This window comes from Bos grunniens, chromosome 8, assembly GCF_055505025.1.
Source record: "Bos grunniens cultivar Pamir isolate PY7600 chromosome 8, Bosgru_T2T1.0, whole genome shotgun sequence".
Lineage (NCBI taxonomy): Eukaryota > Metazoa > Chordata > Mammalia > Artiodactyla > Bovidae > Bos > Bos grunniens.
In genome coordinates, this window is record NC_141172.1 from 38,608,306 (window position 1) to 38,632,122 (window position 23,817).

Here is a 23,817-nt window from a genome sequence, read left to right on the forward strand (position 1 = left end):
CTCAGGAGAGCAGTGTGCTCCGCCCCAGTTTCAGGCTGGAGCCTTTCGCTTTTTTTTTTTTTTTAAATTGGTCAGGCTAGGTTTTCGGATTTACGGTTTCCTCTGCACCCTAATCCTTGCGGGGCGGAGGGGCGGAGTCAGTGGCCCCTTTGGCTTGAACTTCAGCCTGCACACCCCCACGCCTCCTCTTTCTCCACGCAGTGCAGCACCCGAGTGGGGAGAGTTGGGGGGAACTGAGTTCTGTTTTGGGTGCCCTTTGCTTCTCGGACTTGCCAACAGCCTAGAAAGCCTGAAGCCTCTAGGAGGAGTGAAAGAAAGAGTGCTAGGGGCAGAACGGGACTTTGTGAACTTTCACACGAGGTTTCTAACCCGCCGCCCCCAGAGGTATTATTAACTCTCCTGTTTGGGTCCAGGGAGGTGAACCTCCTACAGGACTGTCTGTGGGCCCAGGGCTTGGAATGGACCCTCTTAGAACTTCGCTTCCGCTCCTTGAGGCTGCCTCTGTGGCCGCCCGAGGCCCCAGAGCTGTGAGACTTGGCAAAGTAATAAAGACTGAGAACCCAACCGAGCGGAGCTGAGTAAAAGGTGGGCGGGCCCATCCCTCAGGCCAAATGTTTTGGAAAGGCAAAAGCAGGAGAGTTGGAGAAACTAGGTAAGTGCCGCGGAGTGGATTTTCTAATTCTCTTCCGTTTTTACTCAGGTTTTTTTTTTTTTTTTAATTTTCACCCTAGCTTATGCAAAACGTTTTTCTTCCCTCAACCACACTACCACCTCGCAGCTCTAGTCTTGCCTTCTCGTCAGCTTTCCTTAGGTTACCGCAGCCCCGCACCTTTTTGCTGTTGTAGAGTCTCCTCCAATTGGGGAATCTCCCCAACTAAATTTTTCTGATAACTAACTCCTCACAATTAGAGCGTCATTCCTTTGGCGCTTTGACAGAAGTGTCCTGGAAGAGAAAGTAAGTTTTATGAACCATGTACACTTTAGTGTGAATGAGCTTATCAGCTCATTTTCAGAAAATACATTTTGAGAAAGGAAAGATAGAGGAATACCCAAGTCGTTGTGTGCCTGGGGAAGATCTGAAGAGATGTCAGAAGAAGGGAAACTATTAAGAAAGAGGGGACAGAGATTTCCATCCTGCAGTAAAAAGGCTGGAAATACTCAGATGTCCAGCATGAAAGGAATGGTAAATATTTTATGGAACTGCCATGCAGCTGTACATTATTCAGCCTCTATAAAGGAAGTTTATGACATTTCTAAGAGCATAGGATGGCACATGTCATAATAGGGAAAGCAAGAAGATTAAAACTGTTTATATAGTGTGATCACAACTGTGTAAAACAAACATAAAACAAAGCCATGTACTTAGAAAAAAGTCTAGAAGGAACACAAAATTTTAACAGTGCTCATCTTTGGGTGATAATATGATGTCTGAATCTTTTTGCTTTCTATCCTTCTGTATTTTCCAAAGTGTTTATCATAAGCACATCCATGCCCATTACACTTGTAGATAGGGCTGTATTTAAGGAATAAACAGGTCCTAAAGAGAGAAAATGGAGAAGGCAATGGCACCCCACTCCAGTACTCTTGCCTGGAAAATCCCATGGGCAGAGGAGCCTGGTGGGCTGCAATCTGTGGGGTTGCGAAGAGTCAGACATGACTGAGTGACTTCACTTTCACTTTTCACTTTCATGCATTGGAGAAGGAAATGGCAACCCACCCCAGTGTTCTTGCCTGGAGAATCCCAGGGACAGTGGAGCCTGGTGGGCTGCTGTCTATGGGGTCGCACAGAGTCGGACACAACTGAAGTGACTTAGCAAAGAGAGAAAAAAGTTGAAGAATCTAAGACAAACTTTGTACATTGCAGTTTTTGGAGGTGTAGTAAGACAGTTACACCTGAGTTTTGGGGGTAGGATATATTTGGGTTTAAATCCCAGCACCACCATTTACCAGTTGGGTGTTCTTGGGCAAGTTATTAATACTTAAATTTTTTGTCTCGCTTTCTGCGTGTGTAAATGGAGGCATTCACAGTATTTATTTCACGAGGGTATTGTAAGAATTGAATACAAGCATGTATGTAAAAGACTTAGAACAGTGCCTGGCACACAGCAAGTGCCATCATGAGTTTTACTTGGAGTCAACCTAGGCAGGCGTTTTCTTACTTCCTCCTTTGTTCCCTGCCTGTCCTGAAGATACGTTGAGCCATTTCACACACATAAGAACCTTTGTATATTGATTAATAGTAATTTCCTTTAAATTACTGTCAGGGACCCTAAATCTATTGTACTTTCACACCTAAAGCTCACATAGTACATACTCATTTTATGCTTCTTTGAACTATGCAGTCTAAAAATAGGGTAATAGAAAAAGGAGAATAGAGTCTAAACATATACATTCATTTTGCAATAATTAACATCTCCTGCATTAAAAGTCAAGAATCTCAGAAGTTCAAAGCATGTAGGCCAGATGAATTATAAACTGTGTTTATGCTTTACTAAAATGGCAGTTCCACTTTAGCTGGTAACAAAAGATAATTAAGACAATTAATAACAATAGTGCACTTAACATTTGCCAGACACCCTCCTAACCACTTTATACATACTGACTACTTTGGTCCTCATGACAGTTCAGTGAAGTAGGGACTATTATATCCCATGGGGCTGCTGGAAAAATCAAATGAGATCTTGTGTATTATCATTATTTTCATTTTAGAGCTGAGGAATTTGAGGTAAAAGAAGGATAAGTAACTTGCTTAAGTTCCCTTCACTAGTCAGAGAAGGATCAAGGGTTGAACTCAGTGGTCTTACTCAGCTAAGTGCACAAACTCTGCATTAAACCACCACCTCTACTATGAGAAACAAATATAGAATTGTTATGGGAAAATTAGTCTTGAGTTACGTGAATTTTACTGTCTGCAAGATCGTCAAGAATCCCTCCACCCACATCCAGGAAATGCTTTGGTGTCCTACAGTGCTCTGCTCAAGTGGAAGCTGCATGCGTTTTATGGGGCAGTGGTTGAACTCTTGAATCATCTCTCCATTGCTGCTACGAGCACTCAATAATTCTACCTGATTTCTCTGCCTAAGACAAGAAATGGAATAGGAAGCATCACTTTGGAGAGGGAGGAAGTTGGAGACCCCCCTGGTGCTCAAGTTCTGTTCTTTTTTACTTTCTTAGCCTGGGCTAGTCATGGGCACAAATAATTGCAAATTGGACAGGAGTGGAGAAGCATTTCTCTTGTAAACTACCTGAGGGGATCTTAACTACTCAGCTCCTGAAATAAAATCTCCACTCTTCTGGGATAAGATCTTAAAGCCAAGTGGAAAGAAGTGTTAGGATTTTACCCCTCCAGTATATCTTCCTTTTCACTTTCCCCTGGTCCCTCAAATTCTTTCATCCTGCTGAAATATACCTTTGGCCAGTTCTTACTAATTACATTTTGCCGGTGTGTCTGTTTGCCCCTTCCTTCCATCCTCCCTCCGTCCCCCTCCCCCTTTTTCGTCCTCTCTCTCTTTTTACCATTTAAGTAACTCTGACATTTCCCTTATTGTTATTGTTTCTCTCTCTCTCTTAAATTGTTAACTCACGGACTCTCTTGTTAGTTATTAAAGAAAGGAGACTTTGACATTGCCACACAAAGTTAAGTCAGTGGGTGACAGCCTGGCCTTATATATTACTTGGCATAGAAATGAAAAGGGGCATTCAGAGACAAAAAGTAAGTCATCAGCTTCTGAACATCTCTTAAAATAGTATGCTGGTTGCATTCTACCACCATAAAACATACACAGCTGGATGCTTTGTCCTCATGCTGTGATAATGGGGAGAAGGAGGTCATGAGTACTGGAGTCTCCTTTAGCATCTACAGCTGTGATTCATGACTGATAGTAAGAAGGATGCTGTCAGCATATTCCAATACCTTTTTTTTTTAGCAATCTCTTTTTTGTCTTCCAATTTTGATTTGGATTTCTCTTGGGATTAAAAATTAAGGGGTAAAAGAAACTATAATTCATTAAATCTCCACAGTAATACTCCAAGCTATATTTTATAAAGATTATTTGGCCTGAATAGACTTGTATTTTAGTTGGATACCCTTGAAGTCTCGAATCCAACAGAACTTTGCCCCATAACTTTATTACTCACTTGACAAACTGAAGAGCAATTCTATTTCATTTTAGAATATGAAAAAAAAAATTATCTGTTTCATAGAAGCTGTGTGTCCTTGAACAAGTCATTTAATCTCTCTGAACCTTGGTTTCCTCATCGGAAGATATCATTTACAGTAATAAATATAAATGGTTAATACATATGAAAATCTTCAGTCTCACTAATACTGAAAGAAATGAACATTTGAACCAATATTTACTAGCTGAACAAATATATTTTAACATAAAATTTTAAAATTCACAATTTTGAATTTATAATTTGAACATTTTAAATTATAAACTTAGAGAGGAAAATGGAAAATGGGAAGTGTCACACAGTGCCAGTGGACCTAGAAAATGCTATGATTTTCTAAGGATAATTAGGCAATGTGTAACCTTTCTATCAAAAGCATTTGTATTTTTTAACTCAACCATTCTACCTCTAGAAACTTATACCAACAAAATACTAAAGGGCTGTTCATCCCAACCCAGTTGGAAAAAAATTAACTGTCTAGTAAAGTGAATTGGCTAAAGTTTGAGAAAGGGTGTAAAAATACATTGGACAACCATGCAGAGACTGAAAAGCATATTTTAGCAGAATATTAAATTACATGAGAAAATGGTAAATACCTACATATAACTATGTTTTGAGATGGCAAAAGTCAATTATTGTCAATAGGTGGGTTTTTTTGTAATGAGAATGCAGTAATTTATTATTTTTTATCTAAAAATATAAAACTTAAAATATGTATAATTCCAAGTAAGTCTGTATGTGTGTGCATGTGTGTGTATAAGAGTAGTGATATGGATGTTATTAATGTGCTCTTTTTCTTTTGCATTTCTGAGCACATGTTCTTTGCCCTGCTAAGCCAAGGTGTTCATATGCTTGGGAGATTAGGATTTGTTACAAAGGAATTTAAAGAAAAAAATGTACTAATATTAGACTTCTGTGTGATATGTGGGATTAGGTAGCAAGAAAGAGTGTTATTGTGAGAAAGAATGACCCGTATTCCTTCATCTCTTCACTAGAATATCAAAACTCCCAGCTCACAGAATTGCCCTGTAGTGTAGGAACGGAACCTTCTATCTATAGTGGCTGTCACTCCAGTGGAGCAGGCAGTTGAGACACAGGGGGATTAGAAAAAACACTTTCTTGTCAAGGGAATAATGGCAGGAAGGGAAGGGAAGAGAGATGTTGGTCCTGTTTTCTCTCTCCAGGCAGACTGCATCCAGTAAGGGGGTACATGTTAGCAAAAACGGGGTGCAGCTCTGTCCCCTACTCCCTATTAGAAGGCTGCTTCCCAAGCTGTCCCTTGCCAATCTGGGGTACAACTATATCAACGCCAGTGTGGCAGGACAGTGTGGTCAGGCAGCAAGAGACTCAGATTTCACTTCTCAGCCACTCTGTTCCTGGTAGCAGGGATGCTGGGCTGATGGGATGGTCATGGCAGGATGAGAAGACCCTCCTTAAAGTCTAGGAGAGCACCCGTGTGAACTGGCCTGATGTAGAGAGACTCACTTATTTGTCACTTTGCAGTAGCTGCTGTGAGACAGAGGCTGTAGGTAGAGATGTCCCTCAGCTCTAAGAAAGCCAAGGAAAAGACAGAACACATCTTCACAGCTGCAGACTTCAACCAAGAAGGTGCACGGGGTAAGTTCCAACAGAGGGGACAGTGGTCTGGAAACCAGTGTCTGAATGAGTCCACACGTTACCCTGGGTTGTTAACTTTGCAAAGTCTCTTTTATTCTACAGTTGCCCCTCATCTCATTTGCTGAGCAGTCATTTGTCCTACAAAATTCTTTGCATTCTGGATTTGGCTTGTTCTTTCTTTTTTTCCTTTTTTAAAAAATATGGAACACTTCACGAATTTGTGTGTTATCCTTGCATAGCGGCCATGCTAATCTTCTCTGTATTGTTCCAATTTTAGTATATGTGTTTATTCATGGTGGCAATTATTTCGTTTCTCTACCCCCACTGTTTCCTTTAAGCTGGTAGTTAGATCTGGAGATTTGATATTTAGCAATGCTAAGGTTGAAAAGTGGATTCTGATATTGCCAGCCTGATTCATCTGTGATAAATTCACCAACAACCTTTCGAATATGATTTTGGCATCTGATGGTAATTCATTCTGTCATTCCTTCTGAACACATTTGCTGAGATTCTTCCATAGAAAGGATTTCTACCTCATCAACTGTTTGTTACCCTGAAATACCATGTATGGAAAAGGCAGGATTCATGCTTTATTTCTCCTCTTTATTGGTTTTCTAGGTAATAAATTGGTATACTAGCAACATCCAACGGTGATTGATGAGGTTCTGTTTCTTATTCTTTGTTAGTATTATTATGAACACGTGGATTTACATGTTGTGGATGGTTTTATGTGTTGCAGTCAGTTACAGTCATGATTCTTTCCCTTGTTCAAATTTTCCCATCTTTGGTCAGTGGGAGCCCCTTCATTTTGAATCCTGTGTCCTTTTGACAGAACTATTTATCTTCAAAAGTGTCCTTATTTTCTGGCTTAGCAAATGTCTCAAGACCATCATCCCATACATTTCTTGCCCTGGAACTCTCTCTAAGTTGCTCAGTCGTGTCCAACTCTTTGCAATTCCATGGACTGTAGCCAAGCTCCTTGGTCCATGGAATTTTCCAGGCAAGAATGTTGCCGTGGGTTGCCATTTCCTTCTCCAGGGGATCGTCCTGACCCAGGGATTGAAAGCGAGTCTCCTGAATTACAGGCAGATTCTTTACCATCTGAGCCACCAGGGAAGTCCCGGAACTAGGCACAGCCATTTCTCCAGACAGTCTGGGATCCTCTTAGTGGAGAGTAGTACTTAGAAACAATGATCTTGATGATGGGAGGGCTTGTTGCTACTAGGTTGTCGATGTTTCTAGCCCTTTTTAGTGGATAGCACTCAGAAATACATATTTCATAGTAAGAGACAAATAGATAATGAGTTCATACTGATGTTTCCTGTATAATTTTTTATTATTGCAAAATATTCATAATAAATTTTACCATATAAACCATTTTTAAATGTATAGCTTTGTGACATTAAGTACATCCACATTGTTCTGCAAACATCACCACCATCCTTTTTCAGAGCTTTCTCATCTTCCTAAACTGAAACTCTGAACCCATTAAACACTGACTCCCCACTCCTTTTTCCTCCAGCTTCTACCATTCTGCTTTCTGTATCTATGAAATTCTCTTCCTTTTGTGACTGGTTTATTTCACTTATCATAATGTCCTCAAGGGTTGTCCATGTTGTGGTATGTAATTCCTTACTTTTTAAGGGAGAATTATATATACCCTGTATTTATATACCACATATTATTTATCCATTCATTCATTCATTGATGAACACTTGGGTTGTTTCCATCTTCTGGCAATTGTGAATAATACTACTATGAAAATGGGTGTATAAATACCTGTTTGAGTCCCTGTTTTCAATTCTTCTGTGTTATGTACCCAGAAGTAGAATTGCTGGATCATATGGTAATTCTATATTTAATACTTTAAGAAACTGCCATACTGTTTTTACATTGACTGCACCATTTTACATTCTAACAAGCAAAGGACAAGGGTTCCAGTTTCTCCACATTCTCATCAATAATTGTTGTCTTAATAGTAGGTATCCTAATGGATGTGAATCAATTTAAATTTAAGATTACATAGTTTGGATTAAACTTCCTTGATTTTACTTTGAAAAGCATAGTTCCTAAAGACATGAATTGAAGTGTTTATTTCCTAATCATACTATATATAAAATAGTTTTTTTAAGTGTCAATATTACTTCTAATAATAAGACCACTGAATGCAGCTTAAGATTTCTTTGTGGTTCTTTTGACACCAAAATCTTCCCTGGTGGCTCAGATAGTAAAGAATCGCCTGCAGTGCAGGATACCCAGGTTTGATCCCTGGGTTGGGAAGATCCCTGGATTGGGATCCCTTGGAGAAGGGAATGGTTACCCACTCCAGTATTGTTGCCTGGAGGATTCCATGGACAGAGGAGCCTGGTGGGTTATAGTTCATGGGGTTGCAAAGAGTCAGACATGACTGAGTGACTAACACTTTCACTTTCACATTTTTCACATATACCTCAAGGGATGTATGGTCAAATTTTCGTGTTTGAAAGTCTCTCAACAAACATAACTAAACAGAAAACAGAGTCATAGACACAGAGAATAAACAGGTGGTTCTTTGGGGGTGGAGGGTTGAGAGAAGTAGATGAAAGAGATTAAGAGGTACAAACTAAGATACAAAATAAATGAGTCACAGGTATGAAATGTACAGTATGTGGAATATAGTTAATAATTATGTAATATCTTTGGTGACTGATGACAGCTATTCTTATCATGGGGATCATTTTGAAATGTATAGAAATATCAAATTACTATGTTGGGTACTAGGAATTAACATAGTGTCATGGGTCAGTCATATGACAAAAACAAACAAACAAACTCATGCAAAAAGAGATCAGATTTGTGATTACTGGGGGTAGAGGAAAAGGGATTGGATGAAGGTAGTCAAAAGGTACAAACTAAAAAAAAAAAAAAAAAAAAGGTACAAACTTCCAGTTATAAAATAAGTAAGTACAACATGATCAGTATAATTAACACTGTTGTATGTTGTATATGAAAGTAGTTAAGAAAGTAAATCCTAAGAGTTCTTATCATAAGGAAAATTTTTTTCTATTTCTTTAATGTATCTGTATGGATGTTCACTGAAGTTATTATAGACATCATTTCATGATATGTGTAAATTAAATCAGGATGCTATACATCTGAAATTTATACCTCAATAAAGCTAGAATGAAAAAAATAATCTATGGGTAGAATTCCAAAGAAAATGGCCTCAGAGTCAAAAATAATAAAACAGCACAACATTGTGAACACACTAAATACCACTGAACTATATATTTTTAAATGGTTAATTGTATATTATATGAATTTTACCTAAATAAAAAAAATTGAATTAAAAAAAGTCACTTGAAATAATTATGCCATCAATTTGATATACAGTTAGAACCATAGGTTTCCATTTGTTTTCAATTAAAAAATTTTTTTGGCTGCAATGCATAGCATGCAGGATCTTAGCTCCCCAACCAGGGATGAAACCTGCAATCCTAACCACTAGACCACCAGGAAAGTCCATTTTCAAATTTTAGAAATTGGATTTTAAAAATTCAGTAATTTTTTAAAGTATGTAAAACTTTTACACAGTTCAGTCAAACTGTAAAACAGCACAGTCAGAGAATTCTCATGTTCATCTCCCCTCTCCTTTACTCTGCTGCCTCCCAACATATATAACCGTTAGCAGGTAGCTCCTACAGTTTACTTTATGCTATAGTTGCTTCTTTGTAGGAAATAGAAACAAATGTTTATAGTCACATTCTCCTTCCCTTTATTACACAAAGGTGACATTTTACAAGGCCTGTTCTGGGCTTCTCTTGTTTTTCATTTATCCTGGTGCTTACCCAGTGTTACAAGAGATTTTCCTTGTTCCTTTTTCTGTTCAATACTCCTTTGTGTAGTTCTTATTATAAAGAAATCTTCCTCATTCCTTTGAACTGCTATGCTACTGTATGAATAAACCTATAGTTTATTTAACAAACTTCTACAACTACTATGGTGAACCATATGAAGGCTCCTCAAAAAACTAGAAACAGAGCTACCATATGATCCTGCAGTCCCACTCCTGGGCATATATCTGGAGAAAACCATAATTCAAAAAGATACATGCACCCCAGTGTTCACTGCAGCACTGTTTACAATAACCAAGACATGGAAGCAACCTAAATGTCCATTGACAGATGACTGGATAAAGATGTGATAATATACGTGGATTAAAGTGAAGTTGCTCAGTTGTGTCCGACTTTTTGTGACCCCATGGACTGTAGCCTGCCAGGCTCCTTCGTCCATGGAATTTTCCAGGCAAGGATACTGGAGTGGGTTGCCATTTCCTTCTCTAGGGGATCTTCCCAACCCAGGAATGGAACCTGGGTCTCCCAATATATGTGGATATATATTATCTAATTTAACAGATACGTATTGTTAGATTAAACTTGCTAATAATTTGTTAAGTTTTACATCTGTGTTATGAGGGATAATGTTTTGTAATTCTATTTTAATGTCTTTGTTTTTGAAATCAGGGTAATACTGACCTTATATTATAAAATGATTTAGTTTTTCCTCCTTTTCTATGTTCTCAAAAAGTATATTGTTATTATTTTCCCTTAAAAGTTGGAATTCACCTGTGAAGTCATCTGGACCTAGAATTTCTTTGTATAAATTGTTAACTACAAATTCAGTTTCTTTAATGGATGTTGGGCTGTTGAAGTTTTATATTTCTTTTTGGGTCAGTTTTTGATATGTGTCTTTTAATGAATGTGTCCATTTCATCTGTGTTGTCACATTAATAGTTGTCTGTAGCATATCCTTAATGTCTTATAGGTCTGTTTGATGTCCTCTGTTGTACTCCTCACATTGGTAATTGGTGTTTTCATATTTTTCTTGATTAGTCTGGGTAGGAACTTACAAATTTTATCAGTACCACTCTGAGAGAACTAGCTTTTGGGTTCCCTGATTTTCTACACTCTTTTTCTGGTTGGTAGGCCACATTTTTGGGGTTCCCTCATCTCTGATCTTGGACTCTAAAGTTCTGGCTGCTAAGGCAATTTTCTAATGATGTCAGTAGACTTACTGCCTTTAAATAGATTTTATTTTGTATTTTTTCTGGCTTTTCAAGTTGTTCTCACCAGGAGTACATGTTAATACTTCATTATAGCCAGAAGCAGAATTGTGAGAGAAATAATTGCAGGTAGCTGGTATTATAGGAATGGAGAAGGCAATGGCACCCCACTCCAGTACTCTTGCCTGGAAAATCCCATGGACGGAGGAGCCTGGTGGGCTGCAGTCCATGGGGTTGTAAAGAGTCGGACACGACTGAGCGACTTCACTTTCACTTTTCACTTTCCTGCATTGGAGAAGGAAATGGCAACCCACTCCAGTATTCTTGCCTGGAGAATCCCAGGGACGAGGGAGCCTGGTGGGCTGCCGTCTATGGGGTCGCACAGTGTCAGACACAACTGACGCGACTTAGCAGCAGTATTATAGGAAAAGTGCTGATTTGGAAGCAGGATTCTTGGGTTCAAGACTTCTCTATTGCTTACTGATACTGCTATTAATAACCTTGGGCAAATCAAATGGACGGTTTTAGTTTCCTTGTCTGTAACATGGGGATAACAATAATATCTTACATCACAGTGCTTCTGTAAGTATTAAGTAAAGTAATATGAAATAAAACTGTTTTATGAACTATGAAAAATTTCATGAATATAGCATGGCTCATATTTAATTTGTACAACTATGGATGCCTTGGAGGTGGAGACTGAGTCTTTTTGATCATGATTCTTCAACACTTGGCCCAGTTCCTGGAACATATTTTGGCTTTTAATGAATCTTTGTTGAGCTCAGCCGACGCTGTTTACATGAATAGTTACAATTCTCACATGACTCGGTAAATTCATACTGTATTCCCATAGTTATTGGCAACACCTGAATTAATCTGAATCTGGCTGAATTATTGTTTATTATTGTTATTTAGACTAAAAATATGTACAGTATCATGTATAAATTTCTTGCATTATTCTTACAGGATTATCCTTTTTCTGGCCACAAACAGAAATATGTGCTGAAAGATCAGTAAGTAGTGGGAAATCCCTAAGGGTTGTCTCATAGGAGGAAGAGGTGACAAGATGCCCAGTTTCTAGTAATGCTGTAGGTTGAGTGTGCAGATATAAAGGAGGTTCCTAAGTGATGTGTCACTAAAGCTTATAAGCTCTTACCTTGCTACCACATTCCTTTATAGTTTCTGCCTGTGGGGCTGTTGTTTGGAGGAATTTAACTATACCACGTACAGAAGACAGGTTTGTGTGTTATCTTAAAACCATTTCTAGGTTTTAAGAATGCAAACCTAGAATGCAAACATGCATTCATATCTCACCAGTTTTAAATTCAAATGTAAAGTTCATTCAGGCTAGATCACTGTTTCCCCAGCTCCAAGATTCTGCATGTGTGTGTGTGTGTGTGTTAGTTGCTTAGTCGTGTCTGACTCTCTGCAGCCCCATAGACTGCAGCCTACCAGGCCCCTCTGTCCATGGGATTCTCCAGACCAAAGCACTGAAGTGGGTTGCCATTTCCTTCTCCAAAAGAAACTATAGAAAGAAAGAAAGTGAAGTCCCTCAGTCGTGTCCGATTCTTTGCGACCCCATGGTCTGTAGCCTACCAGGCTCCTCCAACCATGGAATTTTCCAGGCAAGAGTACTGGAGTGGGTTGCCATTTCCTTCTCCATACCACCTCATAATTCTTATCCACATCTCTGTACCACTTACATTATTTACCTAAGATTTTCTTTGAACTAATTTTCTTTTTCCAAATGAATGCATTTTAAAAGAAAATTATCACTGTTGCATATTGAAAATCAATACCGCCCCAAAAAGAAAATCAATACCACTTTCCAAGATTATGGTATAAATTAAAAAATAATGAAAACAAAACAATTTTATTAAGTGCTACAAAGAGATCATTGCCTATTGAAGACTCTGAGTTCTGGGCTTGCTGTCTTTTAGGGATATACTAGCTTAAATTGTCTCTAAGATCTCTGATTTCAGCTTTCAACACCTATGGTGTTCCAAATTCTTCTCTTCCTACTATTTGTGGATTTCCTCCCTCAGTTCTCACTCATGCAAACTGTCTCTGCTTACCTCATGTACAAATGATTCCTTTTTACCAATGACTGCCTCCATTTTTAGTGTTGAGAGTCACTATGGAAGAAAAAAAACTCAGGAATTCTATGTAAGAAATATAAAAAGGGGGGAAATTGTGAAAAGCAGAAAGTGATTAGGAGGAGGTGACTCAGACAAAAGTCATCCTGCTTCCTTGACCTAGAATAGTTTCCTCTATTTTCCCAAACATTGTCTTTTCATGTCCCTGTACTTTCACTTTGAGGTTAGAATTAAAATAAGCATATTCTAAAAAGACAGATGCTTCTAGCAGGATGAAGAAACCATTGAAGGAAAAGAAATGAAATAATTTTGATGAGTGCTGTAATTGGAAAACCAGGGGAGTGTAAGAGGAGAGAGGGTTGGTTGAGAAGGCAAGAAGAAGTGAAGTCACTCAGTTGTGTCTGACTCTGCGACCCCACGGACTGTAGCCTGCCAGGCTCCTCTGTCCGTGGGATTTTCCAGGCAAGAATACTGGAGGGGGTTGCCGTTTCCTTCTCCAGGGGATCTTCCCAACCCAGGGATCAAACCCAGGTCTCCTGCATTGCAGGCAGATTCTTTACCATCTGAGACACCAGGGAATCCCAATAGGGAAGGCCTGGAGAGATAGCAGGTAAATAGAAGAAGGTGAGAAAATCTCAAAGAAAAATTTAGCATAGTTTAAAAATTTCGTTCCCCTCCTTCTTATCCTATCATCTTAATTTCTGTTCTAGAGACTCACACATTGTATTAGTATGGAAAATTATACAGTTCAGCTGCTTCTTAGGTGAAGTCAACTTCATAGGCTAGGATTCTCCCCACCATTAGTAAAACTGTTTCTAAGAGAAAATGTATTCCGCGTTTTGTGACAGTATTTCAGAACCCAAGAACTGTACAGTGTTCCACACACAGTGGGTAATTAAGGAATGTTATTTCTACTGTCTGCCTTTGTAAATCTCAAGTGGGACAGAAAATGTCAGGAAGATTGTTAATATGACATGGATTTTTCCAAGAGAACAGTTCAATTTTACTTACAGCATCTGTGTATTTTAGGTCCTCTGTTAGGTTTCTTATCACTGTAAGTATAATGGTTCTTCTGATGACTTCCAGGCAGGTTCTCAGTCAGACCTTTTCAGACTATCTGTGGTGAAGGATGAGGATGTGTGTGTGTGTGTGTGTGTGTGTGTGTGGGTGTGTGTGTATGATCTGTGGAAGATGAATCTTAGTAGGCAGCTTGTGCTACATATGACTCACCACACTAGTCTGACAATTTACCTCACTTAACAAGACAGCTTGACCAACCTTGAGCTTGGATGTTCTGATAATGTCAAATTGCTCTAAGAGCTTCTAAATACAGTCTTAATTTCTGGGCTTATCTCATTGAAGACTGATGAAAGAAAGTTCACAGATTGCAGTTTGAGCGGTCTGGTCTGGTATATATTTTCTGAGGGTTTCTCTTATAAAATGACAAGAGACTTCTGCAGCTGTGGGGCTTCCCATATAGCTCAGTGGTAAAGAATCCGCCTGGTAATGCAGGAGACATGGGAGACTCAGGTGTGATCCCAGGTCAGGAAGATCCCCTGGAGTAGAAAATGGCAACCCAGTCCAGTATTCTTGCCTGGAAAATTCCATGGACAGAGGAGCCTGGCAGGCTAGTGGTCCATGGTGTCTCAAAGAGTCAGACATGACTGAGCACACATCACCACCACCTCTTCCACGCTGGGGAGTCCTTCTATTGACCTAAAATATATGTAGTATTAACAGTGTGGTCCATGGACAAAAATAAGAATTACTGGTTTGTAACATGAATTTTCCAACTCACTTGGCATGTTCTTGTTGCTATTCTCAGTTTTTAAAAACTCTTCCAGAAAATTAGAAGCTTAGAGAGTTTGGAGATCTTATTATACTTTTTTGCCAATTATTGTAGTATTTATATTTTACAACCATAATACATAAAATAATTTATAAATCATTTTCTGTCAGGTTAAGTTAATGCTACAGTAACAAATTACCCCTGAAATCTCAGACCTTTATAACAACAAGCATTTATTTCTTTTTCATGCTGTATATCCATCAGGGGTCCTTTTCAACTCAGCTCCAATTTGTCTTCATTTTAGGACTCACAGTAAGAGAGCAGTCTAGTGCTGGTCTTGTGGTCAGGGAGAAGAGAAGATGGCAGCTATGTGATGGCTCTTAAAGCTTTACCCAAATGGTGCACATTACTGTCTCTCATATTTCAGTGGCCAAAGCAAGTCACACAACCAGGCCTGAAGCCAATGAATGGGTCAGGCATGTACAGCCTTCCAGAGGGAAGGGCCTGGAAGGAGGGGCAGCAAAGAATTCAAACTCGTAACACTTATGATCCACACTGTAAAAATCTGAATGAGAGTTGGGGAAAGATCAGAGAGGCGTTTCAAAATATGGGGACTCTACTCCGTAACTAAAGGAGATAAAATTACTTTTACTAATTTTACTAACAGTTTGAGAACAATTTGCTCTTTTTTCCTAGCTTTATTGAGATATAACTGACACATAATGTTGTGTGTTAAGTTACACAGTGTAATGATTTGATATATGTATATATTGTGAAATGATTACCACAAGTTTGTTTAGGTATCTATTGCAATACATAGTTATAATATTTTCTGTATGTGGTGGGAACTTTGAAGACTTACTCTCTGAGTAGCTTTCAAATATACAATAAAGTTTTGTTAGCTCTAGTTAACCATACTGTACATTACATCCCCTGAACTTACTCATCTTAAACCTGAAAGTTTGGGGAGTTCCCTGGTGGTCCAGTGGCTAAGACCTCACTCCCAATCCAGGGAGCCTGCGTTCGATCCCTCATCAGAGAACTAGATCCCACATGTAACAATTGTTTATATGAGTTCAGGTTTTTTTAAGATTCCGTATATAAGTGAGATCACACATTCTTTGTACTTCTCTGTCTGACTTATTTCACTTAGCGTAATGCCCTCAAGATTCATCCATGTTCTCACAAGTGGCAGGATTTTCTTTCTTGTGGCTGAATAATATTCCATTGTATATAGACATATATACACCACATTTTCTTTAGTCAGCCATTGGTGGACATTTAGGCTGTTTTCATATTTTGGCTATTGTAAATAATGCTGCAGTGAATCTGGGGTACACATATCCTTTCTAGAGAGTGATTTCATTTCTATTGGATACATCCCAAAAGTGGGATTGCTGGATCATATGGTAGTTATATTTTTAATTTCTTGAGGAACCTCCACACTGTTTTCCATAGTGGCCGCATCAGTTTGCATTCCTACCAACGATGTCTGAGGGTGCCTTTTTCTCTATATCCTCCTCAGCATTTGTTATCTCTTGTCTTTTTGATAATAGCTATCCTAACAGGTCTGTGGTGATATCTCCTTGTGGTTTTGACTGGTATTTCCCTGATGACTAGTGACGTTGAGTACCTTTTCATGTAGGTGCTGAATGGTCATCTAAATATCTTCTTTGGAAAAATGTTTATTCAGAGTATTTGCCCATTTAAAATTGGATTATTTGTTCTTTTTGTTATTGAATTCTATGAGTTCCTTATATATTTGGATATTAACCCCTTATCAGATATGTGGTTGGTGAATATCTTCTCCCATTCTATAAGTTGCTTTTTCATTAAATTAAAAAAAAATTATTGTTTTATTTATCTGTTTTCGGCTGCACTGGGTCTCCTTTGCTGCATGGGTTTTTCTATGGTTGGACCGAAGGCGGCTGCTCTTCAGTTGTGGTGGCTTCTCTTGTGGAGCATGGGCTCTAGGGCATGTGGGGTTCGGTAGTCGCAGCACGTGGCTTCAGTAGTGGCAGCTCCCGTGCCCCAAAGCACAGGCTCAGTAGTTGTGTGCACGGGCTTAGTTGCCTCACAGCACTGGGGAATCTTCCCAGATCAGGGACTGAACCCTTGTTTCCTGAATTGACACGTGGACTCTTTACCACTGAGCCACTAGGGAAGCCCTGCTTTTTCATTTTGTTGATTGTTTCTCTTTTTCTGTGCAGGAGCTTTTTAGTTTGATGTGTGAAAGTGAAAGTGTTAGTCACTCAGCTGTGTCCAACTATTTGTGACCCCATGGACTATAGCCCGCCAGGGTTCTCTGTCCAAGGCATTCTCCAGGCAAGAATACTGGAGTGGGTAGCCATTTCCATCTCTAGGGGATCATCCTGATCCAAGAATCAAACGTGGGTCTCCTGCATTACAAGCAGATTCTTTACCATCTGAGCCAAACTAAGGAATCCCTTAGTTTGAGGTAGTTCCACTGGTTTGTTTTCATTACTTGTGCTTTGGTGTCATATTCATAAAAACACCATAAAATCATTGCCAAGACCAATGTTAAGGAGCTTTTTCCATTTTCTTCTAGGAGTTTTATGGTTTCAGGTCTTACAAGTCTTTTATTGATTTAAAGTTAATTTTTGTGAATGGTATGAGATAGGAGTTCACTTTCATTCTTCACATGTGACTGTTCAGTTTTCCCAACACTGTCTGTTGAAGAAACTGTCTTCTCCTCATTGTGTATTCTTGGGCCTCTGTCAGATATTAGATGGTCGTACATGTGTGGGTTCAGTTTTGGGCCCTCAGTTCTGTTTTATGTGTCTGTTTTATGCCAATACTATAATGTTTTGAGTACTATATTTTTATAATATAGTTTGAAATCAGGATGTGTGATGCCTCTAGCTTCGTTCTTTTTTCTCAGAATTGTTTTGACTGTTTAGAGTGTTTTGTGATTTCATGTACATTTTAAGATTTTTTTTTTCTATTTCTGTAAAAATTGCCATTGAAATCTGGACAGGGCCTGATTGACTCTATGGATGGCTTTGGGTAGTATGGATGTTTTAACAAGTTAATTATTTATTTTACTCTGTCTTAAAGGCTCTTGTGTGATTATTTCTTTAAGTGTCATAAGTAGAAAATACATCCCCTATGTAAGAAATATAGATGACTTATTTTAAAAAGAAAAACATCATGGGAACTTATCTCTCTGGGGTATACATGGATGACATATTAATAAGCATGATTATAAAGGAAACACAAAATAGAATAAAGTCTAACTAGATACTAACTCAATTTATATCTGAGGTTTCAAAATGTCAATGTCTTTTATCTTGATTTTGTGTGGTTCATTTTAGAAGATGGAAATATCACAGAAAAAGAGTAACATATTCATGTTCTGAAACTTGTCAGAGAATTTCTGATTTGGTAAAATAAGAGGATATCTGCACTTCCCGAGAAGAAGTCAGACAGGTCTTAGGAGTTATTAAAAATTATTAATTCTCTGAGGACAGGAACAAAATTCCTTTAAACCTTTCTTAAAATAGGGCTCATTTCATATCAAAGAATTAATATGTCCCCTTAAGTATGTAACAAACAGCCAGGGAGTAATTGGGCTCATGTGGGGCTAGTGCTCTTCAAGATCCTTGTTTTTTTTTTTTTTTTTTTTTCTGTTTAAATTTATTTATTTATTTATTTTTTTAAATTTTATTTTATTTTTAAACTTTACAATATTGTATTGGTTTTGCCAAACATCGAAATGAATCTGCCACAGGTATACACGTGTTCCCCATCCTGAACCCTCCTCCCTCCTCCCTCCCCATACCATCCCTCTGGGTCATCCCAGTGCACCAGCCTCAAGCATCCAGTATCGTGCATCGAACCTGGACTGGCGACTCGTTCCATATATGATATTATACGTATTTCAATGCCATTCTCCCAAATCATCCCACCCTCTCCCTCTCCCACAGAGTCCAAAAGACTGTTCTATACATCAGTGTCTCTTTTGCTGTCTCATATACAGGGTTATTGTTACCATCTTTCTAAATTGCATATATATGTGTTAGTATACTGTATTGGTGTTTTTCTTTCTGGCTTACTTCACTCTGTATAATAGGCTCCAGTTTCATCCACCTCATTAGAACTGATTCAAATGTATTCTTTTTAATGGCTGAGTAATACTCCATTGTGTATATGTACCACTGCTTTCTTATCCATTCATCTGCGGATGGACATCTAGGTTGCTTCCATGTTCTGGCTATTGTAAACAGTACTGTGATGAACATTGGGGTACACGTGTCTCTTTCCCTTCTGGTTTCCTCAGTGTGTATGCCCAGCAGTGCGATTGCTGGGTCATAAGGCAGTTCTATTTCCAGTTTTTTAAGGAATCTCCACACTGTTCTCCATAGTGGCTGTACTAGTTTGCATTCCCACCAACAGTGTAAGAGGGTTCCCTTTTCTCCACACTCTCTCCAGCATTTATTGCTTGTAGACTTTTGGATCGCAGCCATTCTGACTGGCGTGAAATGGTACCTCATAGTGGTTTTGATTTGCATTTCTCTGATAATGAGTGATGTTGAGCATCTTTTCATGTGTTTGTTAGCCATCTGTATGTCTTTATTTTTGAAAGACTTCATTTTGGAAATGCCTTGTCAGAAGTAGAAAGAAAGAGCAAGGACAAATCCCTGGTGCATGTAGAGGATTCTTCTTTTTTTTTTTTTTTTTAGCTTTCATTGTCTTTTGCTCTTATTGATTTATATTACTAATAAATGCAGTATTTTGCAGTTTAACAAGCAGTTTACTATTCAGTTGTATGATATGGGACAGGAATGTAAAATTTAACCTTTCTCCTTATAGTCCAACGTGGAACATATTATATACCTCTCTATCTGGCCCCCCTATCTAGGCATACATTTATGAATATATATTGTACATATATCTGTTCATATACACATGTACATGTATATACATGTGTTTATATATAAGAATAACACATACATAAATAATATATTGTACATAAATGAAATAAACTCCTTTATTTGCCTCTTTCCTTTCCCTCCTTGCCAATAATGTCTCTTTTTTCTTTTCCTTTTCTTTAGCCTTCTTTTCCTTTTTTACTGTTTTCCTTCCTTCTTCTTTCTTTCTTTCTTTATGCTATCCTTGGGATAGCTTTTTCAGCTTTTTGTTTTGACAGCTATTAGGAGTACCTTTTTCTAAGAGCTCCCCGTGTTTAAACTTGGGAAAAAGAGTTGTGCTTCTAGCCAGAACATCCAGCTATATTAGTCTACAAGATATATGCCTAGCTTCTTCACGGGGCACAGTGTGGCCAGGGATTGATGCCTGAAGATGTGCCACCGGGGTGTGCCCTTCTGTTTTGACATCATGATGGTAAACCATTATGCTTATTGTGGTACACTATCATGTCTGTATAGAAGTTACAGGATGTGCAGAGTTCATTCATCACAGTCCGTTTTTTTAATCTGATTTTGACACCAGTTCTATAAAGAGGGAATGTCAATGCCATTTTATAATTAAAGGTTAAGTTTCAAACCCAACATTGGGGAGATCCTTAGTGACCTCTTCTTCCTCCTCCTGATTCCTTTCTCAATCTACACGTAAATCTTAGGTGTCCATGTTCCTACATGACAGCCTGAGAACCCCCAACATTGATCAACCTACCACTAACCTATAATGTTATCCTTTCTCTTGGTCATAGTTTATTGGCCTAAAGGTGAATGCTGGATCTGAACCGTATTAATCGGGGTTCATCTTTGGGATTTTAAAAACTAGAACTGAAAATTCAGCACCTCTTCAGTGGCACAAGTTTTCAGAGGATTTGTCTCCATCATTTCACTGAAAATAGCTCTTATCAAAGTCACCTATGAGCCCCTGTGATCCTGTTGCTGCTGCAGCTGCTAAGTCATTTCAGTCGTGTCCGACTCTGTGTGACCCCATAGATGGCAGCCCACCAGGCTCCCCCGTCCTTGGGATTCTCCAGGCAAGAACACTGGAATGGGTTGCTATTTCCTTCTCCAATGCATGAAAGTGAAAAGTGAAAGTGAAGTTGCTCAGTCGTGTCTGACTCTTTGTGACTCCACCTACTGCAGCCCACCAGGCTTCTCCGTCCGTGGGATTTTCCAGGCAAGAGTACTGGAGTGGGGTGCCATTGCCTTCTCCATGTGGTCCTGCTAGGTGGTCAGTTCTCAAGCCTCATTTCTCTCCACCATTCAGCAGCTTTTAGCATGGTCGATCACTTCTTCCTCCTCTGTTTTCTCAGATGGCTTATGGGATACCATTCTCTCTTGCTTCTCCTCTTATCTTGCTAGCTATTCCTTCTGAGCCTTCTTTGCAGGCTTGTTCCAAGCTCTCAATCTCTAACAGTTGAGGAGGTCTGGGGCTTTGTCTTCAGGCTTCTTCTACTCTCTGTCTTAGGCTACCTTTGGTTCTCTCCACCTTTACCACCACATCCAGTACTTTAGCATATAATGTTGACTAACTGCCTTCAAAATATATTCAGCATATGATCATTTCTCACCAACTCTACCACATTATTTCTTATCTAGATTATTGAAATAGCCTCCTAAATAGGCCCCCTGCCTTCGCTTTCCTCCCCTCCAAGTTAATCTCCATGCAGCAGCCAGAGTGGTTCTACTCAAACAGAAGTCAGATCCTTTCACTTCTCAGCTCAGTATTTTCCAGTGATGTTCCATCTCAGAGCAAACACCCAGAGTAAACATAGTGATCTTGGATCTATTAATATATGACCTGGCTACTGTTACCTTTCCGATCTTGTCTCTTGGTACTCTTCTTTTCTCCCAGTTCTACTCCAGTATACTGGCCCCTTGTTTGTCCTTGAACATGTCACGTGTATGTTCCCACTTAGGGGTCTTTGTATTCGCTGTTACACCAGATTTTCTTTTTACTTTCTCCCTAACTTCATGGTTTGTTCAAATATAACCAAACAGTAGAAGACTTTCCCTGACCACTTTTACAAAATAACACACCACCACTACCGCTGCAGCCACTCAGTAGTCCCTAACCTCTTATGCTTATTATTGTTCTCTACAACAGTTAATACTGCCTTATATATTATTTGTGCATATGTCTGTTCTGCGACTTTCTCCACTCCACAAGTACACGAGTCCCTGAGGGCAGACATTTTCCTTGTCACTACTATTTTGCTAGTGCCTAGAACAGTGCCTGCTCAGTCAGGCTCAAAGGCAACAGCTATTGAGTGAATATATAAATTTAATAGCCTAGATCGGAGAAAGGCAGGGAAAACCAGTCTGGAAAAAAAAAAAAAAAAAAAAGAGAGAGAGAATGAAGCTAGCTTGCTGGGAGGAGCAGAGACCAGATGAAAGGTGAGTCCTGGCTGAGCCTGAGTCACTGATTGTTCCAGGTGCTCAGGTGCATTTCTGATCTCCTGCAGCTTGGTGGTTCAGCTCTCCCATGTAATTTATGGTCTTTAGTGTTTAAGTGGCCTTAAGTTTCTGTATCTACCAGAGTCCTAACAAGTCTGCCACAGTCATATGTACAGAAGGAGCTATAGGGCCAGAATCCAGATCTTGGATTTTTAGTCCAGCATGATACAGGCATTTCTGCAGTTCAAAGCCCTTACATGATTACAGGGCCAAAGATGTAAGTGCCAAAATCCACTTGAAACAAGGACACAGAGGGTGTCAAATGTGAATGACTTTCTGCTAAACTTGCTAAATATCTGCTTTTCTCCTACAGAAAGTGCAATCGATTTTATTATAAATGTACATTTTCAGGATCTGAAAAGGTACAAGCAAACACATCATCTTTGAGTGCTCCATAATTGATTGATACATGATGTTAAAGAATAAACATTAATTGCATGAATGACTGGATGAATCCTCCAATGTTAGGTTGGAAGGAATGTAAGAGGCAGTTTCATCCATTCAGAGAAATATGATCGACCCAGGATAACTTGCTCAGTGACAGAACTAGAACCGGAACCCTACTATCCCAAGTCTGACCCTCTACCAGCCTCTTTCTTACTACACAGGATGCCTCATTCTTCTCCTCTCCCTTGCCCTCCCACTCCCATTCTGTTAATAATCTCTCCATCAACAAATTGTGGCTAATGCTATTTAGTTGTCTGTAAAGACTGTGGTGACAGATTTTTAAATGAACTCAGGGTAACTGAAGACTGTAAGATGGAAGGGAATCTCACACAAGCTGTGAATGAAATATAAATCAATCAAAACTCAGCAATTTATGAGCTCACCCATGTGGAAGAACAATAACTTTAGAATATGTCACAAAGGCAGATTTAAGGAGTAGACTTTTTAATATTTCTATTTTAGACTGAGAAATCAGTTATTATCTCAGAGCTAAATTCTACTTTGCACTATCTACCCAGGACTCTGGGAAAAGGTATAAATTACCAAATGAAGTGTAAAAACACTAAATGTTGCTTAATTCTTGATAGTTTTGGTGAGATGAATGGTATAAAAATAAGGAAGAGCTATAGTATATTAAAAAGAATAAAAAATATTTATTGTCACACATGCACAGTTTTAGGTTATATGAAATCAGAGTTTCTTCAAATTTGGGAGATCCACTTTAGGATATCAGCATGGGAATATGTCACCTCCTACTGTATGTCCTTTAAAATATGTTATTTATTTATTTGACTATGTTGGGTCTTCGTTGCTGTGTGGGGGCTTCCTTTAGTTGCAGCAAGCAGGGGCTACTCTTCATTGTGCTCAGGGTTCTCATTGTGGTGGCTTTTCTTGTTGCAGAGCACAGGCTCCAGAGCATGGGCTCAGTGGTTGTGGCACATGAGTTTAGTTGTCCTGCAGCATGTGAAATCTTCCTGGATCAGGGATTGAACTGGTGTCTCCTGCGTTGGCAGGCAGATTCTTAATCACCGGACCACCAAGGAAGTCCCTATATGTTTTTTCTTGAGTAACCCTGCTTATATGGAAAGCATGGGAGAGAGAACCTAATATGCCCAGTCTGGGCCATATTACACCCACTGACCAGAGGAGAGTAGGCTATATACCCTGCCAAAGGGGAAGGGTAGTTCTCCAAGACAGAAATGGAGATGTATTTATCAAAATAAGAGGAGATGTATGCTAGAAAGGGAGAAATAACAG

The 23,817-nt window shown here is 39.0% G+C and overlaps 1 protein-coding gene and 1 pseudogene across 1 annotated transcript in view; one reads left to right on the plus strand and one right to left on the minus strand.

The window, feature by feature from the left end:
- The first annotated feature begins 35 nt into the window (after positions 1–35).
- Positions 36–23,817, plus strand: part of GLIS3 (GLIS family zinc finger 3) — a 691,476-nt gene continuing 667,694 nt past the window's right edge. Inside the window, exon 1 of the mRNA XM_086415266.1 lies at positions 36–652. The gene's annotated coding sequence lies outside the window, so the exon portion shown is untranslated. The remainder of the gene's footprint in view (positions 653–23,817) is intronic.
- On the minus strand, positions 5,985–6,084 carry LOC147366946 (U6 spliceosomal RNA; annotated as a pseudogene).